Genomic DNA, 23,961 nt, shown 5'->3' with positions numbered 1-23,961 from the left:
ATGGCAACAGAAACATGGTAAGGGTAAATAGTGAATTTTGTGCACACAAAATGAGAAAGGAGGGTGGAATTATGAAGCAACCACAACTGACAGCACATGATGTTAAGGCAAAATACATCCCATTTCTCACTCCATCTCCTCCTGCACAGGAAACAATCCCTCCAACTGTGGAAGAGGAGCTGGAAGTCCATTAAGTCCATCACTTCTCACTTAGTCATCACTAATTACCTGGCTTTAGCATCACATTTATTATGCAAATCTTACACAGCTGGGCAGGTCCTCCTCCGAGTCCTGAGCTCAGGGGTGACTCTTCCTCATCCCATGGGATCACCCATGGATACCCAGCTGCTGAACTACCTGTAAGGGGTGAAGTTTTCAGCTCCCAAGCTCCTTTCTGGAAGTGTTTTTAAATACTGAAAAAATCATTATTTTTCAACATCCAATGAGTACAAGTTTTCCCAAAGTGATTCCTCGGGGTGATCTCCTGGAATCACACCTGGCAGAAGCCTTGGCACCTTCCCTGTGAGGGTGGGGAGGGGCTGGGATGGAATTCCCAGACAAGCTGTGGCTGCCCCATCCCTGGAAGTGCCCAAGGCCGGGTTGGAACAACCTGGTTTAGTAGAAGGACTGAATGAGGTTTAGGGCCTCTTCCAACCCAAACCATTCCATGATTCTGTGATAATCTGGGACTTGGAGCATTGGGAATCACCGCCCTCACCAGTGTCCACTCTGGCAGTGAAACATCCACACAGGACTTCCCACGGGATGCAAACCTTCTCCTGGTGAGCCACCGGCACCAACACAGCTCGCAGTAATTAGCAGAGCCAATTAAGGGACACGCAGGAAAGATCTCCTCCTGCTTCCCAAACCTTCCAAAGCCATTTCTGGACTTGGGAACCACCAAAACAACAACAGCTGAGGAGACAGTTTGATTCCTGCAAAGGACTGTCCAGAGGCCTTAAATCCCGTACTCCTGTCCAAATCCATCCCGAGGTACCTTATGGGAAATCCACTGGAAGCTGTTCCAAAATTAAATCCCCCTAATTAGGCAGCCAGTGAGCCCTCCCATGCCTTATTACAGAGGGAGGGAATGTCAGGGGGGGCTGGAGATCACCAACATTTGCATCTGAAACCACACCCAGCCCATGTCATGGAGTGCAAACGAGATAAAATCCAAGTTCTTCTGATGTTCAGAGAGTGCCTTGAAGGTGCAGCGGAGTTTGGAGCTATTTTAGCCCATTTTCTTCAGAAGCACAGATTAGGTTTGTGGGTTTATTGTGCTGTTTTGCTTCTCAGGCTTGAAAGCCTCCACTCAGTGTTCTTGGAGCTCCCAGAAATAGTTCTGTGTTTTGTTCCACTGTCAGGCCTTGAGCTGCTGTGGACAAGGACAAGCTCAACACGGGTTTGGACAAATCCAGATGTGTCACAGGTTGTCCCATCACTTACATTTGTTGGCCAAACCCTAAATTTAGCCATTTGTGAAACTTAATTTTCAGACGTGAGGGGAAAAATCTATTACAAAATAACCCCTGTTTATTTTCTCGAGGAAACCTCACCACGAAAACCTTGTTAGAAACATCTTCAATACTCCAAAATCTGTACTTTTTTACCTTTTACCAGAGCAAAAGAATCAAGGGAATGAACAACAGGGATGGTTTCAGAATTCTCACAGTGTTCTTTGTGTCTCCAACGAGCAGGTTTTAGATGGGACAAAATCCTTGATCAGTTCAAGGGCAGATCCGAAGGAATTTTAAGTGATATGGAATCTCCAGCCCGGAGCTCATATTGCAAAACACGCTGCAAAATTACCTAGATGTGTCAGGAGCAGCAGAAAGGTCAGGTGTTTGGAATGAGGTGCCTGTCCAGGAATGCAGGAATGGAACACACTTCAATCACTCCGGCGATTCCGTGCTTTGGGAGTGGAACTGAGAAGCTTTTTCCATCGATTCCCACGGAGCCGGGACGTCGGGATCCAGCAAGTGCAGCTGAACAGGGCTGCACCCTCAACCTGCCTGCTTTAAAATCACCTTTTTAGCCTCACCAAATCACATTTAGTTCGTTGCTAAAACAGGGCTCAGCCCCACCTTGGTGTTTCACAAAGTTCTATTTCCACCCAAACAAACTGTTGTGTCAAGTCCAGGAGGTTTTTTTGTAGGATGCAGTTTGGCCTTTTTTCTCCCCCTTTTTCCGTGGATACATCCCATTATAGTAAATACTACATGAATTTGAATCCAAGCTAAAATTTAAGGAGCTATTCCAACACATAAAGAAGAGAGGAGTAGGAGTACAGAGCAGTCCTTGCAACTTTTCCTTGCCTCCTTCCCTTCATCCCACTTCCAGCCAGTTCCCTTCCCAAGCTGAGGGGCTAAACTCAGTTTCTTATATCTTTACTTCTGGATTTAGGGACTGATGGTGGAGGAGGAAGTCAGACCCTTCTTTCCTTCCAGTCCCAAATGTAACCCCCCTGACCTGAACCCCAAAATCCCTTGTGGATTGAGCTGTTCCTCCAGATTTGATCCAGAATGGGAAAGGACACCGAGGGATCCTGCCTGGAGTGCACACACCAATCCCACTTTTCCCTCCCTCAGAATTCTGTGTTTAACCATTTATTTGGGACAGCACAAGCTTGAATAAATGTTTCAGCCTCCAAAAAAATCTCTAACACCCAGCACTGCTTCCCTCAGTAATTTAGGGGACGAAGCACTAAGGCCCATCCCTGCACATTATACATCAATTTTATGCCGGACAGGACCTCTCTGGGAGGTTATTTCCACACAAATGCCTTCCACAAACTTTTCCCAACTGGCATCATTTTTCATTTTTGCAGGTAGTGCAAGAAAATGCTAAAGCACCTGTGCAGCAACAGGAGGGGAAGAAAGAGAATTGCACTGTAATAACAAGCAAAAATGCAGTTATGAAGGATTTAATATGGATAAACAAAAGGAAAATATTCAAGTCCTTCCAGATCATAGAATGGTTAAAGTTGGAAAAGATGAAAGGTAGAGGAGTATTAACTTTATATAAAATGCAGTTTGTTACTATTACAGGTAATTCAATATAGAAATTGTTTTCTGGGTGAAACGGGGAGATCTCAGTCACTGCCAGGCTTTGGAACAAGAGCAGGGAGCTACTGAGTAGGACATCTCTGATCCAGGGGCTGTGGAAAGGGATGAGCGATGTAAGGAGACACAAAACACTCAGGGGGATCTTCATGGAATCCCAGAATGGTTTGGGTTGGAAAAGACCTTAAAGCTCATCCTGTCCCACCCCCTGCCACGGGCAGGGACACCTTCCACTAGCCCAGCTTGCTCCAGCCTGGCCTTGGACACTTCCAGGGATCCAGGGGCAGCCACAGCTTCTCTGGGAAATCCATTCCAGTCCCCTCCCACCCTCACAGGGAGGAATTCCTTCCCAATATCCCATCTAACCCTGCCCTCTGGCAGTGGGAAGCCATTCCCTGTGTCCTGTCCCTCCATCCCTTGTCCCCAGTCCCTCTCTCCAGCTCTCCTGGAGCCCCTTTAGGCCCTGGAAGGCCACAATAAGATCACCCTGGAGCCTTCCCTTCCTCTCCCTTAGATGCCTGGGAAAAAAAAAGGCTCTGCCATGGGCAGGAAATCCAAATCTGTGGAGCAGCTCTCGAGACGTCAGACACAACCACCCAATCCATGCCCACCTTCACTCCAAGACAGGCTTTTACAAACAAGTGTCCCTGGTCTGGGAGCATTTTCTCCCTCATCAGCTGCACTTCCCTCTTTGCAAAGGAATTTCAGCCCCAAATCAAAACTATTCCCAGAGAAGCTGCAATTCCAGGTGTTTAGACGGGATGGCCGTGACGATCCGAGGGCATCCCAAACATCTGTGTCCCAGCAGGGCCTCCTCCTCTCCCTGGCCTCTGGTTTTGAAGGCTTGAAATGTGGTTCAACTCAGGAAAAATCAGAGAAATAATTTCTTATGCCTGTACGGCTTCGTAACAATGATTCCCACCGAAAATGGGTCGGAAAGGAGCCTTTTAGGGACTAAGAGACACAAAACCAACTGAGTTATGGGAACACCCCTGGGAGCAACCCCCAAATTCTACACCCTCGTGCCTGGCTCGGTGTTAAATCTTCTCAATCCTTCAGAACACACTGAAAAAACAGCTGTTTTTTACAGGTAAGGTACCAGGGTGCCACAGCCTTCATATCATCCATGGCACGTGGCAAAATTATCTGAAAAGTGGCAATGTGGCTTTTATTTTTTTTTTTTAAGCAGCATCACCCAAATCAGGGCTCTGCCAGTGGAAGACACGAGTTCTGCAGTTTTATAACAAGAATGACTTTGCAATGTGCTTTAAGTGTCCCTCTGTAGGAACAAAGTGCTTTTCTCTCCCATCACCAGCTCCCAATAATTGTTTTCCAAGGATCACAATCAACGTAATAAATATTAAATGCGTTTAATATGCACATAATTTTTGACAGAACAGCCAGAGACGGTTCCCTGAGATTTTTTTTGACACTTGAAATGGAATGATGAGTTAGGCTGGTGTTTGAAATGGTGTAAAGAACCACACGTGTGATGGGTATAGATTTAATTCCGTGCTCTGAGAATACAATATAAACCCAAAGCTGCTCCATGAGAACTTCCTGGAGCACAAAGAGGATCCTCCAGTCGGAACACCCACGTGTCAGACTGTTCCAGAGTGCCATTATTCCCCTGTCACCTGCTCGTTTCCCTGCAGAATCTGTCCTCTGCAAATGTCACTGGCTGCCACTCAAGTGCTTAAATTGGGCTGGAGATAAAAAGAAAATTAAAGGGGGGGGGGAAAAAAAAAGAGATATGTACCTGAAGCAACAGAAATGTTCACACTGGGAAATGGATCAAACTTCCAAGCAAGGATTGGGAGCATAAGCAAAAAATGCTGCTGGATCATCTGGGGGAGGTTAAAATATACATTATAATACCTAATATAAATATGATACTGGTTTTCCTCTGGTGCCTTTTATTGAAGGGGCACCTGTGGCCAGGTTTCCTTCTCTAATTCCTTTGTCAGGACAGGAATTAAGAGTTTCAGAAGGAAGAGAAACGAGGCCTATGGAAAACAAACTTCTTGCTCTGTGCAAAAACTTGGCAGAGTGGCACAAGGTTTTCTGCCCAGAACTATCAAATCTAGGATATTTGATACATAATCCCAAAATTTGGCTCGGAAATGCACCTAAAAATAGTGATATTGAAGAGCAAGGAATATCTTATAGGGATAATAGGAATGTCTTATAGGATATATCTTATGGGAAGATGTGAGAATCTTTATAGGAATATTTCTTTTTTTTCTCCCCCAAATCCTTTAAATAATTTCTGTGGAAGAAACTTTGGAATTAAGTAGGTTTCCTTTCATTAAATTTCTGAAGGTAGAATTCATTTATCTCCTGCTTTAGAGAAATTCCCTTGGGATTTCACACAACCCCAACCCTTTCACATGAAAAGGAGACAGAGAGAGACAGAAAATTGACTGTTCTCAGGAAAACATTACAAAAGGCTCCTTGGGTTTAATGATAATTCAGGAAAAATAGTCTGTGGATCCAGCCTGGAGATGGAAAAATGGGGGGAAAATGATGGAACAGGCCCTGCTCCTTGTCTGCCTTGGAATAACTAAACCCAAAATGTTGGGAATGACACAGTTGTGAGACAAACCATGTAGAGCACAGAGTGTGCAGAGCCCAGGCCTGGATTATGGATTCAGGAGAATTAAACAGCCCTATAAATTCTGGAGTTTGGACAGTGAGGGGCCCAATTTTGAGCAGAGACACATCCCACATCCTGGAATTATGCTATGTGGGAATTTCTGAGATTATGTGTCGGAATAATCAGTTTTCTCTGGTAATGCTGGGTTTGTCCCCAACACAAGGAGGATATGGACATGTTGGAATGAGGCCAGAGGAGGCCACGGAGATGCTCCCAGGGCTGGAGCCCCTCTGCTCTGGAGCCAGGCTGGGAGAGCTGGGGGGGTTCCCCTGGAGAAGAGAAGGCTCCAGGGAGAGCTGAGAGCCCCTTCCAGGGCCTAAAGGGGCTCCAGAAGAGCTGGAGAGGGACTGGGGACAAGGGATGGAGGGACAGGACACAGGGAATGGCTTCCCACTGCCAGAGGGATAGATGGGAAGGAATTCCTGGCTGTGAGAGTGGGGAGGCCCTGGCACAGGTTGCCCAGAGGTCCTTTCCAACCCGGCTGACTCCATGATTCTATGATTCCATGACACGAGACACTGAAGGAACAAGGAATTAAGGAAGAATGGCTGAAGGAGGATCAGGAATGAAACCAGGCCTTCAAAAAAAAGATGCCTAAGCCAACAATCCTTCTGATTCCTGGAGGATCACTGCTCTCTTTCCCTGGCTGGAAGGAATCTCCAAGGGGTGAGTACCCCAGTTCTGCCTCTGCTGTAGGAAGGACACAAAGCTCAGCAGCCCAGCCAAGGAGCTGGCAAGGAAAGCTCCCAGAACTGAAAGTGTTCCTCCAAAACAACGGGGACTTCAGAAAGTCATGGAGCAAACAAGGCTGTGGAGTGACAGGACACAGGGAATGGCTTCCCACTGCCAGAGAGTAGATTTAGATTGGATATGAGGAAAAATTCCTCCCTGGGAGGGTGGGGAGGCCCTGGCACAGGTTGCCCAGAGAAGCTGTGGCTGCCCCTGGATCCCTGGAAGTGTCCAAGGCCAGGTTGGACGGCGCTTGGAGCAACCTGGAATAGTGGATGGTGTCCCTGCCCCTGAGATGGAATCAGATGATCCTTAAGGTCCTTTCCAACCCAAACCATTCTGTGATTCCATAAAACCCGTTGCTAAAAGGTCCAACAAAGCAAAAAGGCAAATTCTTAATTCCATCTGCAGGGCAAGGTCCAGATATTTTGCAGCCCAGAAGACCTGGAACCACAAACTGAACAGTCAAAGACAGGAGATCACAGATGGAATGCCACTTATTTAATGCAAGGAGGAAAATAGGATGTCATCCTCTAATTAAAGGTGAGGTACAAGGGCCACGTGGGTGAACCAAGGTCAGCCAGGTTTGGAAGTGCCACACTGCCCAGCTGGGAGTGTTTTAGTGGTGGTCAAAAAGAGGAAAAAACACAAGCTGAGATGGCCAGAACGTGAACTAAATGCTTTCTTGGATTCCCTGAGGTTCATCCACACTTACATATTAAAACTTTGAGGAAGTAACCAGTAAAACACAAACCTCACAGAGAGAAATACTTTCCCTGCCCCGTTTTTTTTTTTTTTTCCACGGGTAAAAAATGGTTTTTTTGATGATTATTCCCCAAAAGCATTTGGTTTTCCTTCACCAAATGTCGCAGATTCCCATTTTAGAACAAATAAAAACATATGGAAAAGTCTGTCCTTGAAAGGGAGCTGTAACAACAAAACAAACCCAAAGCCCTCAATATGGCAGAAGGAGAAATAACCTCTCTCAGCTTGGAGGTGTTTGTCTTTTAAATGTAAAAATCTCCCTTCTGGAGGTGAAAAAAACTCCCCAAAACAAAGAGAAAATGAAATGACGAGAGAACTGCCCTAATTTTTTTTTCTCTAATTTATAAACATTACATAAATGAGACACTTAATTTGCCTGGGCTAACAAAGCACTTCCAAGAACCCTCTAGTCATACTGCTTGAAAAATGAAGAATATGTGTGTTATATATGTGTTATAAAGATATATAACAGAAAGATCTGCAGAAGAAGCAAAATAAAGATTATATATAATATATGTATTATATATGTGTTATAAAGATATATATTAGAAAGATCTGCAGAAGAAGCAAAATAAAGATTCTATATAATATATGTATTATACATGCATTATAAAGATATATATATATTAGTAAGATCTGCAGGACAAGCAAAATAAAGTATATATATGTATTATATATTTATTATAAAGATATATTAGAAAGATCTGCAGAACAAGTAAAATAAAGATTATATACAATATATGTAGTATATATGCATTATAAAGATATATATTAATAAGATCTGCAGGATAAGAAAATAAAGATTCTATATATGTATTATATATTTATTATAAAGATATATATTAGAAAGATCTGCAGAACTAGCAAAATAAAGATTATATATATATTATAAATGTATTATAAAGTTAAATATATCAGTAAGATATGCAGAAGAAGCAAAATAAAGATTCTATATATATATATGTATTAAATATATGTATTTTATATATATTATCAAGATATATATTAGAAAGATCTGCAGGACAAGCAAAATAAAGATTATATATATATTATATATATGTATTATAAAGATATATATATCAGTAAGATCTGCAGAACTAGCAAAATACAGATTCTATATAATATATGCATTATATATGTATTATAAAGATATATATTAGATTTGCAGAACAAGGAAAATAAAGATTCTATGTATGTATTAAATACATGTATTATATATGTATTATAAAGATATATATATTAATAAGATCTGCAGAACTAGCAAAATACAGATTCTATATAACATATGTATTATATATGTATTATAAAGACACACATATATTTGTCAGATCTGTAGAACAACCAAAATAAAGATTCTTTATGTATGTATTATATATGTATTATAAAGATATATATTAGAAAGATCTGCAGGACAAGCAAAATAAAGATTATATATATATATATAATAAATACATGTATTATATATGTATTATAAAGATATATATTAAAAAGATCTGCAGAACAAGCAAAATAAAGATTATATATATATATATAATAAATACATGTATTATATGTGTATTATAAAGATATATATTGGAAAGAGCTGCAGAACAAGCAAAATAAAGATTATACATATGTATTATATATATGTATTACATATGTATTATAAAGATATATATTAGAAAGATCTGCAGATCAAGCAAAATAAAGATTATATATATATAATAAATGTATTATAAAGATATATATATCAGTAAGATCTGCAGAAGAAGCAGAATAAAGACTATATATATGTATTATATGTATTATATATGTATTATAACGATATATATTGGAAAGAGCTGCAGAATAAGCAAAATAAAGATATATATATAATATATTCATTATATATGTATTATAAAGATAGATCTGCAGAACAAGCAAAATAAAGATTATATATATGTATTATATATACGTATTATATATGTATTATAAAGATATATATTAGAAAGATCTGCAGAACTAGCAAAATAAAGATTCTATATAACATATGTATTATATATGTATTATAAAGATACATATATATTTGTCAGATCTGTAGAACAAGCAAAATAAAGATTCTATATAATATATATATGTATTATAAATATATATATATGTTAGTCAGATCTGCAGAACAAGTAAAATAAAGATTCTATATAATATATATATTCTAAAGCTATACATGATAAAGCTGAGCAGAACAAGCCCCTTCCCTGCAGATCCAGATGAGACCAAAAGTTGAGTTCCCAACACGGACCAAACCTGCTCCTTAAATCGGTTTTCACCGCCTTGTGTTGCAGGTGAAAAGAGCAGCACTTGGGCCACAACAGTGTAAGTGATATCCTTCAAATACCCAACTGCCAAGAGCCATTCAGAGCCCAGCTTTGGGAATTAAGGAGCTTATTCCTGGATTTCCACACCCTGGGATCCAACAGCATTTCACACCCTTCGCTCGGAAAAGCCTCGGCTCGAGTTGGTGCCTTTGGAAGCTCAAACCTGCAGCTGGACCCTCATGTTGGGCCTGGTTGTTAAAGCAGGGAAAAGCAAATATGGGAATTTTTCCCGAATTCAAGACCCCCATTAGGAGCTCAATTAGCCCCTGAACTGATGCCTTAATTGGTTTGCTGAGGGATGAGCTGCACCAAAAACCCGGCGCCGAATATCAGATATTGCCACGCGTCAAACGAACGGCGGGTAACGAGGGGGGAAATGAGCTCCACTCCCACAGCTGAAGGGAAAAACCTCTTCCCAGGTTGCCCAGAGCGTTCACAGCAAGTTTCAAAAAGAGAAAAAATGATAATTAAACCAGAAGTCCACGCGTGGATAACAAACACCACGAGCAGGGAAAACAAACAGCACAAGATACGTCAGATTCATGCCTTCATTTTGAATTTAAAAGCCAGTTTTCTCCAATTCTACGGGAATTTTCGGGAGATTGACCCCTATTTTATTTCTTTTCCACCTAATTTTTGGGCTTTTTTCCTCAGCCACTCCCCAGGTTTTAACATACAAGGGTCTGTATCACACACACACACAGATATTGCAACTCATCTGCAGGGCAAAAAACTTGAGAGAAAGGAAGAATAAGGAAAAGCCATTAAATGAAGGCAAAAAAGAAAAAAAAAAAGAAGTTAATGACTCATATTCTTGTAACTAAAAGGAGGAAAAGAATCTGAGCTCCCTCCACGCAGCTTATTTTTCACATTAGCAGAATAAATAAACTTATTAAAAAAGAGGTTAAACATTGGCTCCCAACCTTCAGCTGCTGTTCAAGTCTGGTTATTTTTGAGGCCAAAAACTAAGGTATTCCTTCTAGAAGAAGGCATAATCTCGATTATTTCCCTTACCTTTGCTGCCTGAAGGGACCGGATTTCAAAGATCTTGTCTGTAAATGAGATAATCTTCAATATTGATGCCTCCAGCGACCACCATCGTCAGCAAGGATCTGCAGAGCAACACCAAAAGCAGGACTTAACCCGGGTTTGATGTGACCAGACTGGGGTTTAAAATATTTATTTACTTATTTTATTTATTTACTTATTAAACAGGCACAAAGTAAGACTGTGCATTTCGAGCAACACGTGGATTTAGGAGCTGCTGTTAAAAATAAACAGACAAGGACTAGAGCCATAACACAGGTATTTAACTCTTGGAGGCCTTCAATAATTACTCTGCACTAGTATATTTAATAAATATACAAAACTTGGGGATTTCACTGTTATTATACCCAAATAACCACAGCAGTAATCACCCCACCAGTTAAAATTTAAATAAAATTACAAATTAGGGTTGAAGTGTGTCACAAGCACTAATAGATTACAGAAAGTTAAAGCACCTCCTTAAGCTTGGAAAAGCCAAGTGAAACTTTAGGACAATGTCACCATAAGAGCAAGTTATGGTGCTTTTATAAAGAAAAAAATACAATAAAAAATAAAATGATTCAGCCTGAATATATATATATTTAAACTATCATTTCACAAGTACTCATGTATTTGTCTGCAGGCCTGGGACACCCCATTGCCAACAGTCAGGACACAAGTGGGAAGGTGATGGGATCACAGGTTCTGTGGACAATTTATTGCTTCTCAATTTACTATTTAAAGCCATAAAAGTTAAATATTTGTAACAGCAGAACCCCCAAGTTTTTAGCAGTTTGCCCATATCAATGCAAAAAGTGATTTCAACTCAGTTGAGGATAAAGTTTTATCTGAATTGTCCACGTTTGTCTCTTCTGAAGTCAAATCCATGCCCCCCAACTCCTGTTACAGGAGAATAAACACCTCTCTGACCAACTTCTTCCTCAAAGCAGCAAGTTCTGGAACAGCTAAATGGATGCTCTCTGCTCTTCCTAGTGCTTCCAAAAATTTAAAAGACTTGTAGGATAAAAAACTGTCCAATCAGTCTCTGAAATAAAATTACCCAGGGTATGCCAGGCTTATGTTCCCTCTCTTTCCCTAATGAAAATCCAAAGAGAAATTGGATGTCCACTGTACCCTGGGGTTTGCCAAGCTGAGAGTTGATGGATTAGCAGGGGGGGGGAAATTCCAGATACAAAATGACCCAATTAAAGCACCAAAAAGCTGCTGTGGAGGAACTGGGAGCGATGAGGAATTTTCAGGTGAGGTTCCAGGCGGGGCTGAGGGGCAGGAGAGGAACGGACTAAAGAGTTTGTAGTAATGGAAGGCTCATGGAACAGCTGGAATTCCCAGGAGTCTCTGTGAAACAGGAGGTGAACAAGTTCTGCTGGTGCTGGAAATCACTAAACAACCCCATCCGAGACAGAAGTCGGTGAATTAAGGTCCAGGACACGACTGGACGTGGCACTCGGCGCTCTGGGCTGGTGCCAAGGTGGGCATCAGGCCCTCCCTCATCCTGGAGGGCTTTCCCAACCCAAAGAATCCTGTGGGAACACCAACTCCAAATGATTGCCTTGAAATCCACAGGTCTGGGCAGCCCCGCCCCGCGATTCCTTGGAATCAGAGAATCACTGAGGTTGGAAAGGACCCTTCGGAACGTCAGGGCCAACCAACCCCACTTTCTGATGGCCCTGCTCGGCTTTGGTTGCCCCTCCTTTGGTCTCTCTGGTCTCTCAATGAACTGGGGCAGAAGCCAGAGCGGGAGCCAACACCTGGTTTCTTTAATAAGTTCAGCACAGAAGATTCAATGGGAACTGGAGTCAAAAAAATGTCATTTTAAAGGGAGCAATCGCAGGGGAAGGAACGAAACATTTCACGGCGCCTTTTCAAACAGCTCTTCCTCAGCACGTCCAGAGTCTCCAAGGTGGTTCAAATCTGTGACCAGTTTTCCTCAAAAGCACCTTTGCACACGTAATTCAGTGCTGAGGTTTTCTATCAGCTGCCCTTCAAACCTAACACTGGATTTTCTTAACAAGTCGAATCAGACCCAATTCTCCCCAGATTTTTTAAGCGCCACTGAAAACATCTTCATTTTCCTTTTTTTCTTTTTTTTTTTTTTTTGCCTGGCAAGTAAATCACTCTCACGTTGCCTTTTGTGTTGAGAGATGATATTTTCTTTCCCTCTGTGAACTGCACGACCAAAATGCAGATATTTCAACTCTGCTCCCACTGCAGATGTTATTTGTGATGGGGTTTAATCACTGCTCTCTCTCACACACGACAACTGCAATAATTGTAAGGGTATCATTAATTTTGTTCTCAAAACCTCTAAGCCTTCTCAAAGGGCTTTGGGAAGAAGTTCCTTCTGTGTTTAACCACCACATGTTCCAAGGGGATCTTATGAATTTTATGGGACCTGCTCATTTTGATGAATGGCCCCCCAGTGTTACGTTAGTTGTGCTTCATATGATTTCCTGCCCATCATCCCAACAACCAGGAGGAGTCACTGTGATCTCATCTTCAGTTCATGGGAATTTACCAAGGAAATTAAAATGCCTGTTGTTTAAAAACACATCATCTTATTCAGAGATTCCTGGATGTCATTTAACACGGATGTAAAAAAAGACACAATTACATGGAATCCCAGAATGGTTTGGGTTGGAGGGGAACTTAAAGATCATCCCATTCCAGCCCCTGCCATGGGCAGGGACACCTTCCACCGGCCCAGGTTGCTCCAACCTGGCCTTGGACACTTCCAGGGATCCAGGGGCAGCCACAGCTTCTCTGCCCAACCTGGGACAGGGCCTCCCCACCCTCACAGCCAGGAACTCCTTCCCAATATCCCATCTTGGGATAGCTGTGGAAAGCCATTCCCTGTGTCCTATCCGTCCATCCCTTGTCCCAGGTCCCTCTCCAGCTCTCCTGGAGCCCCTTTAGGCCCTGGAAGCGGCTCCCAGGTCTCCCTGGAGCCTTCTCTTGTCCAGGGGAACCCCCCGGCTCTCCCAGCCTGGCTCCAAGCCCCATCCAATGGATCCCTATGGATCCTGAACACCATTTCACAGCCACTGCAGCCCTTGAGCCCCTTCCCACCCCCCCCCTCAGTCCCTCTGTGCTGGTGAGACCCAGCTCCAGCAGAGCCCCTCTCCTTGGGGAAGGAAATTATCACCAGCACATTCCAGGGGCTTCCTGGATTGAGCTCCTGCTCAGCTCCTGGTCCATCCCCAGGAGCAGCTCCATGTGCTCCAGCTGCTCGTGGACACACAGGATGATGCTCCATCCTCATCCCCCTGCCTGTCCTTCCTGAAGAGCCTGGACCCTTCCACTCCAACCCTCCAGCCAGAGGAGTCTCGGTGATGCCAGTAGGATCATATCCCTGCAGCCACCTCCAGCTCCTGCATTCCCCATTCCCTGGTGCTCCCAGGGAATCCACCATACTGCCCAGAGTGGCTGGAATTCCCGGAACCACAGACTCGGAGAGGTTGGAAAAGCCCTCTGAGATCACCGAGTCCAACCTTTGACCTCACCCCACCCTGTCCACAATTCCCTGGGGCTGCTCCTCAGGTGCTCAGTTCTTCCTTTTCCTTCCTTTTTTCCCCCCCCTCATATTCTCCAGCCCCTTATTCTGGATGTTGATCCTCTAAATATCCCACAGCCCGAGGAGTTGGTTCTACAGGATTCTGCATCCCAGTCTGGTGCCAGCCCACCAAACATATGTCCCCGCTCAAATGGAAGAATCCGTTTGGATTCCTTTTCTTATTTTTCAAATTCCTTCCTGGACTGGGGACAAAACATTTCTTTAGATACCACTCAGCACCTTCTGAGACACAAAACTTTCTATATATTCTCTATAACTCTGAAGATCAGAGTTGTTGTCGTCACATGACAACAATTATTCAAAGTGAACCCTCAAAAATCACCGAGGAAAGACAATAAATTGGTTTTAGACATTATTTTTCGTGCTCGTGGGTGCTAAGTCTTTAAACCAGCTCCGTCAGCTGTTGCCTCTGGGAGGTGTTTTTTCTTGTTTTTGAGGAAAAAAATCCTTTCAGTCACACCAAGGTCCTCTCACAGCAAGATAAAAACGCCCAGGGAAAGCAGCAGAAATTTCGGAGAGGAGCTCCTCGGTTTCCTTTTTTAGTGGCAAATGTAAAGGACCAGGAGGTTTGACAAACACCGCTGAGGGCTTTGTTTTCCAGGTTTCCGTTCCACACGTGCCGGCGCTCACACCTGAGGTGTGGAAAACCAGGAATGATCCCTGCACGAGCCGCCCCCAGCCAAGGCTGAATTCCCTGGTTTCAGAGGATGATTCAGCTCAGCTGCAAAGGCCACCACTGGGAAAGAATCATGAGGGGGAAAAAAAACCAAAACAAACACGTGTTTTCCCTTTTTTTTCTTTTTGTTTTGTTCCACAGTAAGGCAGAAAAGGCAGCCTCGATATTTCTTTTAAATTAATAGTTTTAAGTGAGAAATAAATAAAGCAGGTCTGGGCTGTTTTTGTCAGAGATGAGCGAGCAAGAACTAATGAGATCTCCTGACAGATGAGGCTTCTCCAAGACTGTCCTGAGAAGGAATTTCATCCTGCTTTTAGCTGGTATTTGCCATTTATTGACATCAATATAGCCGAGTTTCCTAATTAACACCAGAAAAAAAGATGGTATTTTAAATTAAACCATGGAAGCCTCACTGATTTTACTGATTGAATGGTTTGCTGAGGAAGGGCAGTTTTTGGAGACAGCGGTGTGGGGCACTGCTGTACCAGACACTTGCCCCTATATAAATATTAAAGTCTAAACTATATATACACATTCTCTTCTCCAGGGAGAGCTGAGAGCCCCAGGCAGGGCCTAAAAGGGCTCCAGGAGAGCTGGAGAGGGACTGGGGACAAGGGGTGGAGGGACAGGACACAGGGAATGGCTTCCCACTGCCAGAGGGCAGGGTTAGATGGGATATTGGGAAGGAATTCCTGGCTGGGAGGGTGGGGAGGGAACAGGATGGAATTCCCAAAGAAGCTGTGGCTGTCCCTGGATCCCTGGAAGTGTCCAAGGCCAGGTTGGAGCAAGCTGGGCTAGTGGAAGGTGTCCCTGCCCGTGGCAGGGGGTGGAACTGGATAATCCTTAATGTCCCTTCCCAACCCAAACCATCCTGGGATTCTACAGTGAGTCTGTGATTTAGACAACTCGTTATTTGTAAAGATTTTGGGAAGGAATTCCATGCACTAAGTTAACCACCAACAGGAAGAGCCCTGGCGTGAGCAGCCCAGAAACGAAGGAGAAGAGCCGGGAAGGATCCTCCATTCATGGAAAGGGAGCAGGGGAACAGCAAACCCGGAGCCACGCTGAGAAAATCATCACCATCCCCACAAAGTAGGTCAGGGAAGTGAGTTTACTAAATATAAACTTTCTTTGTAGTCAAGCAACCGCTGCCGGAGTAATGAGATTTACTCACATTTCGCCCCGGCCCTCTTTGAATCCAGGCTAATTAAAAACAACCACCAAGTGACCACTCACACGCCCCTCCACCTTTCGGGGACGCGGCAGCAAACTCAGAAAGGAAAAAAAAAAAAACGGGATGATTTTGACCTCTTTTAAATTCTTAGACGTGAAAGAAAATGCTTCGCGCCACAACTCCGCCGTTCGCCCAAACATCCAGCGCAGCCAAAAATACCCTGCCCGCCGTGATTCCCGGGCGGAGACGACAGAGTTCTTACTCTGCTCGCACAGCACACGCTCACAGAGGGATTCTGGGGGACCTCCCGGAATCCTCGCCGTGGTGGTGACACAGTTGGAAAGGAAACACGGGATCCCTGTCAACTGGCAGCTCGGGAAGAGCCCAAACTCCGCCGAAAACGCGGAAACCAACGGGAGGCTCGGGAATCCTCCCCGTGTTTATTTTTGGGTTGGAGGAAGAAAAGAGGGGAATATTTTTGTAACGAGCATCAACTGTGCTTTATAATTATATATTATATATGTATGTATGTATTTTGTATTTCTCTGCTGTTGAGGTGGTTCCAAAAATATTCCCCTCTGGTTTGTGGCAGCCGCTCCCACCCCGTGCATTTTGTGCCTCCAGGGCAGTCGGTGTCTGGAGCAAATCTGCACGGGGGGAACTCGTGTCCCAGCAGTTCAGTTTTTCCAAGCACAGACCTGAAAACTCAAGGAGCTGAACTGCAGGACTGGTGCTTTAATTTCTGGGAGGCAACTCCCTGTCAACACTCCCATATAGAACGTGCAAAGATGTCGCAAGTTGGGCTGAAATTCTATTTTGGGTCGATTTTGAGGCTGACATTTACTACTATAAAATAATTAGGGTTTGGGTTTCTTTTTTTTTTTGCTGCTTTCAAACACCGGATAAGCAAAAATCACGACACTGAATCCAACCCGGGGGCAGATAAAACACTGACACCTCTTCAGAGTCTTCCTTTTAAAACAGAGAAAATGCCCCAGTTGTCTGAGGAAACGTTCTTCTCCTCCAAAATTCCATTAGAAACATTCTGAAGCCCAAAGTGCAGGGAATTTATGGAAGTATCAATCCCTGGTTATGCAGCCAAAGGAAAAAAAAAAATGTATCTCTTCACATACATCTCTTGGTTTATTTTCTGCCTCCAAAGAGCAGAAAAGGCAATCAAATGCAACAGAAAAACTGCATTAATTGGCTGATCTTATGGCAATTTCCATTCAAGAGTATTTTTCCTTTCTTTGAGCTGAATGATAATTATTGAGCACAGTTTTAGAGCACGTTTCCAGCAGTTTCTGCCTGGTTTTGGAGCTGCCCTGGGCCTGCACCATTCCCTGTTCTCCCGGTCACTGGAATTTATTTAACTTTATTAATGTTTAAGGAATGAGTTGTGGTGTCACTGGAAGCAAAACTGTATGGATATTTCCATCAAATCACAAATGTCTGATTTATTTTTTAAGGAAAGCAAGCAGAAAAAGTCTGGGAAAAGCGTTTCCCTGCAATCTTGGAATGATAACCAAGAGGTTTCAGGGGCCTTTTCTGCATTTTAATTTCAACATCCAACTAATAACTGTGTCTAATTTCCCAGCCCAAGAAGGGTTTTTTTTTTTTTTTTGGTCTGTAGTTTAACACCTGCAGTTTTACAAAGGATTTCTCTTCTGATGGAACTCCTGGAAACAAATTAATTCATAAGTGCTCCCAAATCCCACAAGATTTAAGGGAGGAATATTTCTTTATATAGCAGTGCATGTTCACCACCACCCTGAAATCCAGGCAAAGATTTTAGGGAAGATTAAGGTGTTTTTAATGCCTGCATCCCACTTCTCCAGGCTCACATTCACACACACTTATTCTCTACCTCCTTTTCCTTCATCCTCATTTTCCAAGGAATGTTTAAGCTCAAAGTATGGCTCATATTTAATATTTATATCTCCATTAACATAAGATTTACAGCCCTGCCGTAATTACAGTGCTTTTAAAACAAGCCTGTGCACAAATATCAAATTCTGATGGACTGCCATCAGGAGCAGGGAATATAATCCCCCCAAACTTCCTTTCTTCCTTGGGCCAAACTTGGATCAGCTGCTCTTTAGTGACGATTCAGGAGCATCCACAGGAGCACTCTGGTTACACAAATCTAATTTAATACAAAAATACCTTGTGAGATGATTGTGTTACTAACAGAAGGAATTTATCTCCCTTTCCAGCTGCATGTGCAGCACATACAGATCAGCCTCAAATCACTCCCAGAAACTTCTGAGCACTCCTTAAAACGTAATAATGGACTTTTTTCTTTTTTTTCCTTAACAGCAGATTTATTTGAAGCCGTGCCTGCATTCCTTCCCGGGTGAACAAAAGTAAAATAATAAAATAATAAAATAATAAAATCCCGTTTCCTCACGGTTCACTGTGCTGCCTCCTGGAAAAGCAGGGGGTTTGGGCACATTATAAAAAAATTCTTAGTAGGTTTTTGCCTTTTGAATTTTTATTAAATAAGGAAAAACGTAAGAACTTCCTATTTTTTTTTTCTTTTCCAGAGCTCAGGAGCCCAACTGGATTCCCACAGGTGACAAACACTCCATTTCCAGGCTGGAAGTGACACATCTCAAATCCAGGACACAAAAGGGCAGGAAAACCACCCAAGTTTACTCTCACATCAGTGAAAATGAGAATGGTGAAGGATAAATTCAAACTATTTTAGAAACAATTTTCATCTTCAGCTACAGAGCTTCAAAGTTTCTTAGAAGTACTTCAGATTATCCTGAGTTTCTAGTGGTTATTTGGGAGAGGAAATATGTGTGTGGGAAAGAGAAAAATGCCAAGGCACAAATCAAACGAACAAAATCCTGCCCAAACTGAACCTATCAGAGGTGATTCTCCAGATTCCAGCTAAACCACCTTCTCCCCTAGCAATAAAAACACACAGAAATCTGTTTTATCCCCACTGTTTCTTCACCCCAAAGATCCACCACCGGTGCAAGTGAAAAAAAAAAAAGGAGAAAACCACGTGGAGAAGGGATGAACTGGGAGGGAGGAAGTGGGCAGGAATCTCTCCAATCAGTCTGGGGGGAAAAAAAAGCAAAGTATCCTTTTCGTGGCCAGTTTAAATCACCAGTTTAAATCCCCACCAGAGCAATTCTGACCTGCAAGAATGTTCTGCCACTGGAAATAATACGAAAAGTTTTCAAGGGAAGACATCAAAAGCTTTCAGAAGCTTAGCTGAGGAGCACCCACGTCAAAATAATGATATTGTTCCGAACTGTCAGCTCTTTAACCCATTTAGAAGTTGAAATTTGGGTTGTTCCTTTCGGTGGGGAAGAAGAGACCACAAATATACAGCCCAGTCTTGCTCTTTTAGAAGGTTCTAATCTCAAATTAAACAGTCCACAGCGCTGCTGGACTAAAACAAATAAAAAAAAAAGCAAAATAATTGTATGAAAGCTTAATTTCTTTCCATCCTCCTCTCTCTGTCTCGACCCACTTCAGCCCAGTTTTTACCCTCATTTTTTTTCAGCTTCTCTTAAAACTAAATCCTGAGCTCCTCTGATGGCTCCACTCCTACAGAGTCCCACTGAAGTCAGGGAAAGAAGTTCCTGACTACAAAAAAAAAAGGGAATTCCTTGCTGTAAGTAGAATTCTTTACTATAGAAAATGATACAGTGGAATTCTTTACTATGGATAAGGAATTCCTGGCTGGGAAGGTGGGGAGGCCCTGGCACAGGTTGCCCAGAGAAGCTGTGGCTGCCCCTGGATCCCTGGAAGTGTCCAAGGCCAGGTTGGAACAATCTGGAATAGTGGGAAGAGGTTCAAACTGGATGATTTTTTGATGATCCCACGCCTCAAAAATTTAACCCATTCTTTTATACCCCCAGATAAGATTTTTTTTTTCCATTGAGTGGTGAAGCTGAAGGAAAGAAACAGTAAAAAAACCCCAAAAAAGGGCCTTTGCCCTGAGACAGTTTTTTCTTTGCTTTCCTTGGAAGAGACACCTAAAACCCCACGACATTCCATGACATTCAGCCTGAACCTTCTCCTTCTCCATTTCCCTCTTTCTTTCTCACTCCAAGCCCGAGCATTTCCCTGTTTTTCTGCCTTGTTTACAATTTTAGGCACACGGGGGCTGTTAAATCTCATCTTGCACGTTCCCTTCCCTCGCTCTTTCCCTCTCGTTATTCCTTAAGAGACCAGACAAAGGCACGTTCAGGTGTCTTTGATAAATAAGGCAGGGCCCAATTTCAGTAGGAATATTAAATCATGTGGCTGGAATCCCTTGGAGTGTCCATGCAGGCACAGCCATAAGTCATCCAGCCAGTTCCATCCCTTTCAGAGCTCCTAAAATCTGATATTTGTGGTGTATATCACGAGCCCTTAGTTCTAAAATTTGGAGAGAGCAGGGATTTCCTGATAATCCTCTGATTTTGGTAACTTGTGTACAGCAAATACACGCAAAAATACCCATAACATAATCAACCAGGAAAATACACACTAATTAATCAAATATGAAATTATCCACTACTAATATCGCCGGGACAAAAACCCCAACCCAAAACTCTTACTGTTCTTACATAATTCTTAATGTTTTTGCCGTGCAAAATAAATATTGAATGGCATGGTTTTATAGGGAATCAACTTATCTGAGTGTGTCTCTGTGTTTACAGACAATCCTGGCCACTCAAACCCAAGAAATCCAATGTTTCAGATGGAAGAAAGATAATTTACAGGGAGCGAATGTAACCCACACCTCCATCTCCTGTTCATCTTTCAGAGGGAAAATAAGCCCCATTTACTGCAGGAATGAAACAGAGACAAGCAAGAGGACTGTACATGAGGGGGAAAAGTTGAATAAATCTCCTTGAACCCAAGCAGCAGCTCCACGGAGATGTTTCACTGCTCCTTCCCCTGCTCGGCGCGCGCAAACAATCTGCCAGCTCAGCAGGGGGAAGATTGAAATCTGGATTTTCTCGTCCCATAACTTTTCATTTCTTGGTTGTCAAGGCCCGAGATATTCTGAATTCTGCAGGAGCAAGAGATGCTGCCAACAAAATGTTAATACCTCAGCAAGATTTGCTTTTCCCTTTGAAACAGGAGGAAATATTTTTCCAAGTGAGTCGGGTCCTTTTAGGCAGCTGAGGTTACAGTTTGTTGTTGAGTCACTGTTTTCTGGGAGGAAAAGGCACAGATTCTATGGGTTTCTTTTCTAGCACTTGCTATAATTAATGTTATAATTTAATCATCATAATCTTTGGGTTTATGTGCTTAGAAGGTAAAGCTGCTCCTGTGTTCACTTCATTCTACCCTGACGTTCCCCTTTCTGCAATACACTCATTTATTTTTAAAAGCCTTGATGAGATGGATCATTCTTGTAGTATTTTCTACAGTTTCCCTGGTTTCTAATATAAAATTGTATCACAAAGCTTCCCTGAGCTCTTTTACAAGAATGAATCCTGAGCTGAATGGGAATTCCCCACGGAGAAGAACAGAGCCTAAAATAGCTCCAAGATGTGAATCCCTGGGTGCTCTCACCTGCCTCCTCCTGCTCCACCAGCACGCACTGATCCCATTCCAGGCTCCCTGAATCCCTCCCCTCAGCTGCTTCCCCAACGCTTTCCATCAGGAACTTCCTGAACATCTTGAGGACGGTGACTTGTCCTGTCCTACCCAATCCTGCCCTATCCCATCCTTTTTGATTGTGACCAAAAGGAGAATCTGCAGTTCCCAGACTTGGTCTCGTCCACCTTAAGAGTTTCATCAACCAAAATAACAAATAGGAGATCACAGGTGGGATGTTGGGAAGGGATTCCTGGCTGGGAGGGTGGGGAGGCCCTGGCAAAGGTTGCCCAGAGAAGCTGTGGCTGCCCCTGGATCCCTGGAAGTGTCCAAGGGCAGGTTGGAGCAACCTGGGCTGGTGGAAGGTGTCCCTGCCCACGGCAGGGGGTTGCACTGGATGAGCTTTAAGATCCTTTCCCAAATCATTCTGGGATTCCTGACACGCAGGTCTGAACTCTGAAAACATGTGTGATCCAAGGAATATGAAGAGGAAGCTGTTCCTGAGGGATCAGAGCATCCCTGGTGCTGGCACGGGAGGCTGTGGAGGACAGGCAGATGAATTCCCTTGGAAAGGCAGCAGGAGTTCTGGAATACAGCTCCATTAGGAGCTATTAGAACACGTGGTGCAAGGCCAGGTTTCCTGTCCAGGTGCCTGATGGGTTCTGAGGTTCCTGCTGATCAATGAAGTTTATACATCCACTTGTGTAAGTCCCTGAGCCTTCTATCCATTGTCATGGATGGGACATGGAGAGGGATGGAGAGGCCACAGCCCTGACCTGGAGGGAGGGACAGACCCCTCAGAGCTCAGGACAATCCCCCCAAACCTGGGCTCAGACTCTCATGAGACACATTTTTGCTCAGATTAAAAACCAGAAGCCTTATTCATTTATTTTTGAGACTTTTCTCCCCCTTCTTCAAGCTTTTTTCTCCTGCCACTGCAGCCCCAAGTGGATCTCTCCTCTCTGTCCAGTTTCTTGGGCTCCTGAAATGTCTTCACCCTCTCATGCCCAAAATTAAATCCCATCCATACTGACCATTGTGTATCCTCTCTACTGATGCCAGTGCTCCTCATCACTTACTTATTTTACATCAATAAACCGAAAATACGACTCCCACATTTTAGCCCAGCAATAATTCCTCACATTTGGGACACTCCTGACCCTCTGCACTTCCAGTTCTCCTGCCCAAGACGATTTGATCTCCTGCTTTTCATCTTCCCTGCGCTGAGCCAGCTGTGCCACAGGTGGGAAAGCTGAGCTGTGCTCCCTCCTCTGCTCTTCCAGGGAGCACATCCATTGTTTATCTCCTTCCACGGGATCGTGGGCAAGCCCGGATCAAACCCGGATCAAACCCTGGGCTCTCACTAAAGGTACTGACAAACGACTGAGAAACGAACACGGCACGGGAAAAATCGGATTTTAAATCAGAATTTTGCAGTGTGTAAATTGTAAAAAAAAAACGTTCAACACAAGTAAAACTTCCACTTGTCAAAATCCTTCCAGGGCAAAGCACAAACCAGGTACTGCTTCATCACTCAAAGCAATGTTTGAGGTGGAGGCACAAAATTCCACCTCGGCGTGAGGAGTTTAGCTCCTAATTTTTAAAATCTGGACCATTTCAGTTGAAATCCAACAGCCTTTAAAGAAGAGGAAAAAAAAAACAACAACCCAAACCACAACCAACAGAGAAAAGCCAACACAAAGTTTAGATCCCACTAAGGGACTATTTTAAACTTGATTAATACTTCCAGGATCCCCCCCTTTTAGGAATGTCTGACAATTTGGTTAAGAAGTCACAAAGGGCTGCTGCATTTGGGAAGAGAAACTCCCATTTTCCTGAGCATTTAAAATCCATGTGAATAGCAAAGACTGAGGGAAGGTCGGTCTTTACTATTCACAAAATAGAGAGGTGACAGAGAAATTGTTTGTTACAACTTTTAGGGTGATTTGGGTGGACTGAGAAGTGCATTCTTTAGGATTTGGGGGGATGATGTAACTCAGAGTTGTTTAAAATACATAAACACTGTAAGTCTGGGCTTGAACTTAAATAAGAAATAAATAGGAAGTAACTAAGGAAGCAGATGAACGGAAATAAAGACAATATCTATTTATTGGTATTATTTATCGGTATTAGAGCCTTAAAAATGGGCTTTTCAAGGAGAAGAAGCTGCAGCACCAAGATGACTGAGGGAGTTTCCTAAAGGGATGTGGGAACACGTGTGACAGGAGAGGAACACCAGGAAAAAGGCAAACGTTCCCGAAATCCAGGGAACGAAGCGGTCGCTCATCAGCTGCTCAAAAGCTGCTGAAACCTTAAAAATGGAATTGTTCTTCGGAGGAACTGGGAACATTTCAGGGACAAACCCCCATGGAAAAAAAAAAAATCCCACATG

The 23,961-nt window shown here is 43.2% G+C and overlaps 1 protein-coding gene across 2 annotated transcripts in view; it reads right to left on the bottom strand.

Annotated features, from left to right (window-relative positions):
* Positions 1 to 23,961, bottom strand: part of MBD5 (methyl-CpG binding domain protein 5) — a 108,814-nt gene that overhangs the window by 55,394 nt on the left and 29,459 nt on the right. For both annotated transcript variants that reach the window (XM_027721034.2, XM_027721033.2), the window contains exon 2: positions 10,560 to 10,657. The gene's annotated coding sequence lies outside the window, so the exon portion shown is untranslated. The remainder of the gene's footprint in view (positions 1 to 10,559; positions 10,658 to 23,961) is intronic.

The sequence above is a fragment of the Pipra filicauda genome, unplaced genomic scaffold, assembly GCF_003945595.2.
Source record: "Pipra filicauda isolate LSUMZ 115617 unplaced genomic scaffold, ASM394559v2 scaffold152_size1767362_pilon, whole genome shotgun sequence".
Taxonomy (NCBI): domain Eukaryota; kingdom Metazoa; phylum Chordata; class Aves; order Passeriformes; family Pipridae; genus Pipra; species Pipra filicauda.
The sequence above is the reverse complement of the archived record's forward strand: the minus strand, read 5'-3'. Positions and strand labels throughout refer to the sequence as shown.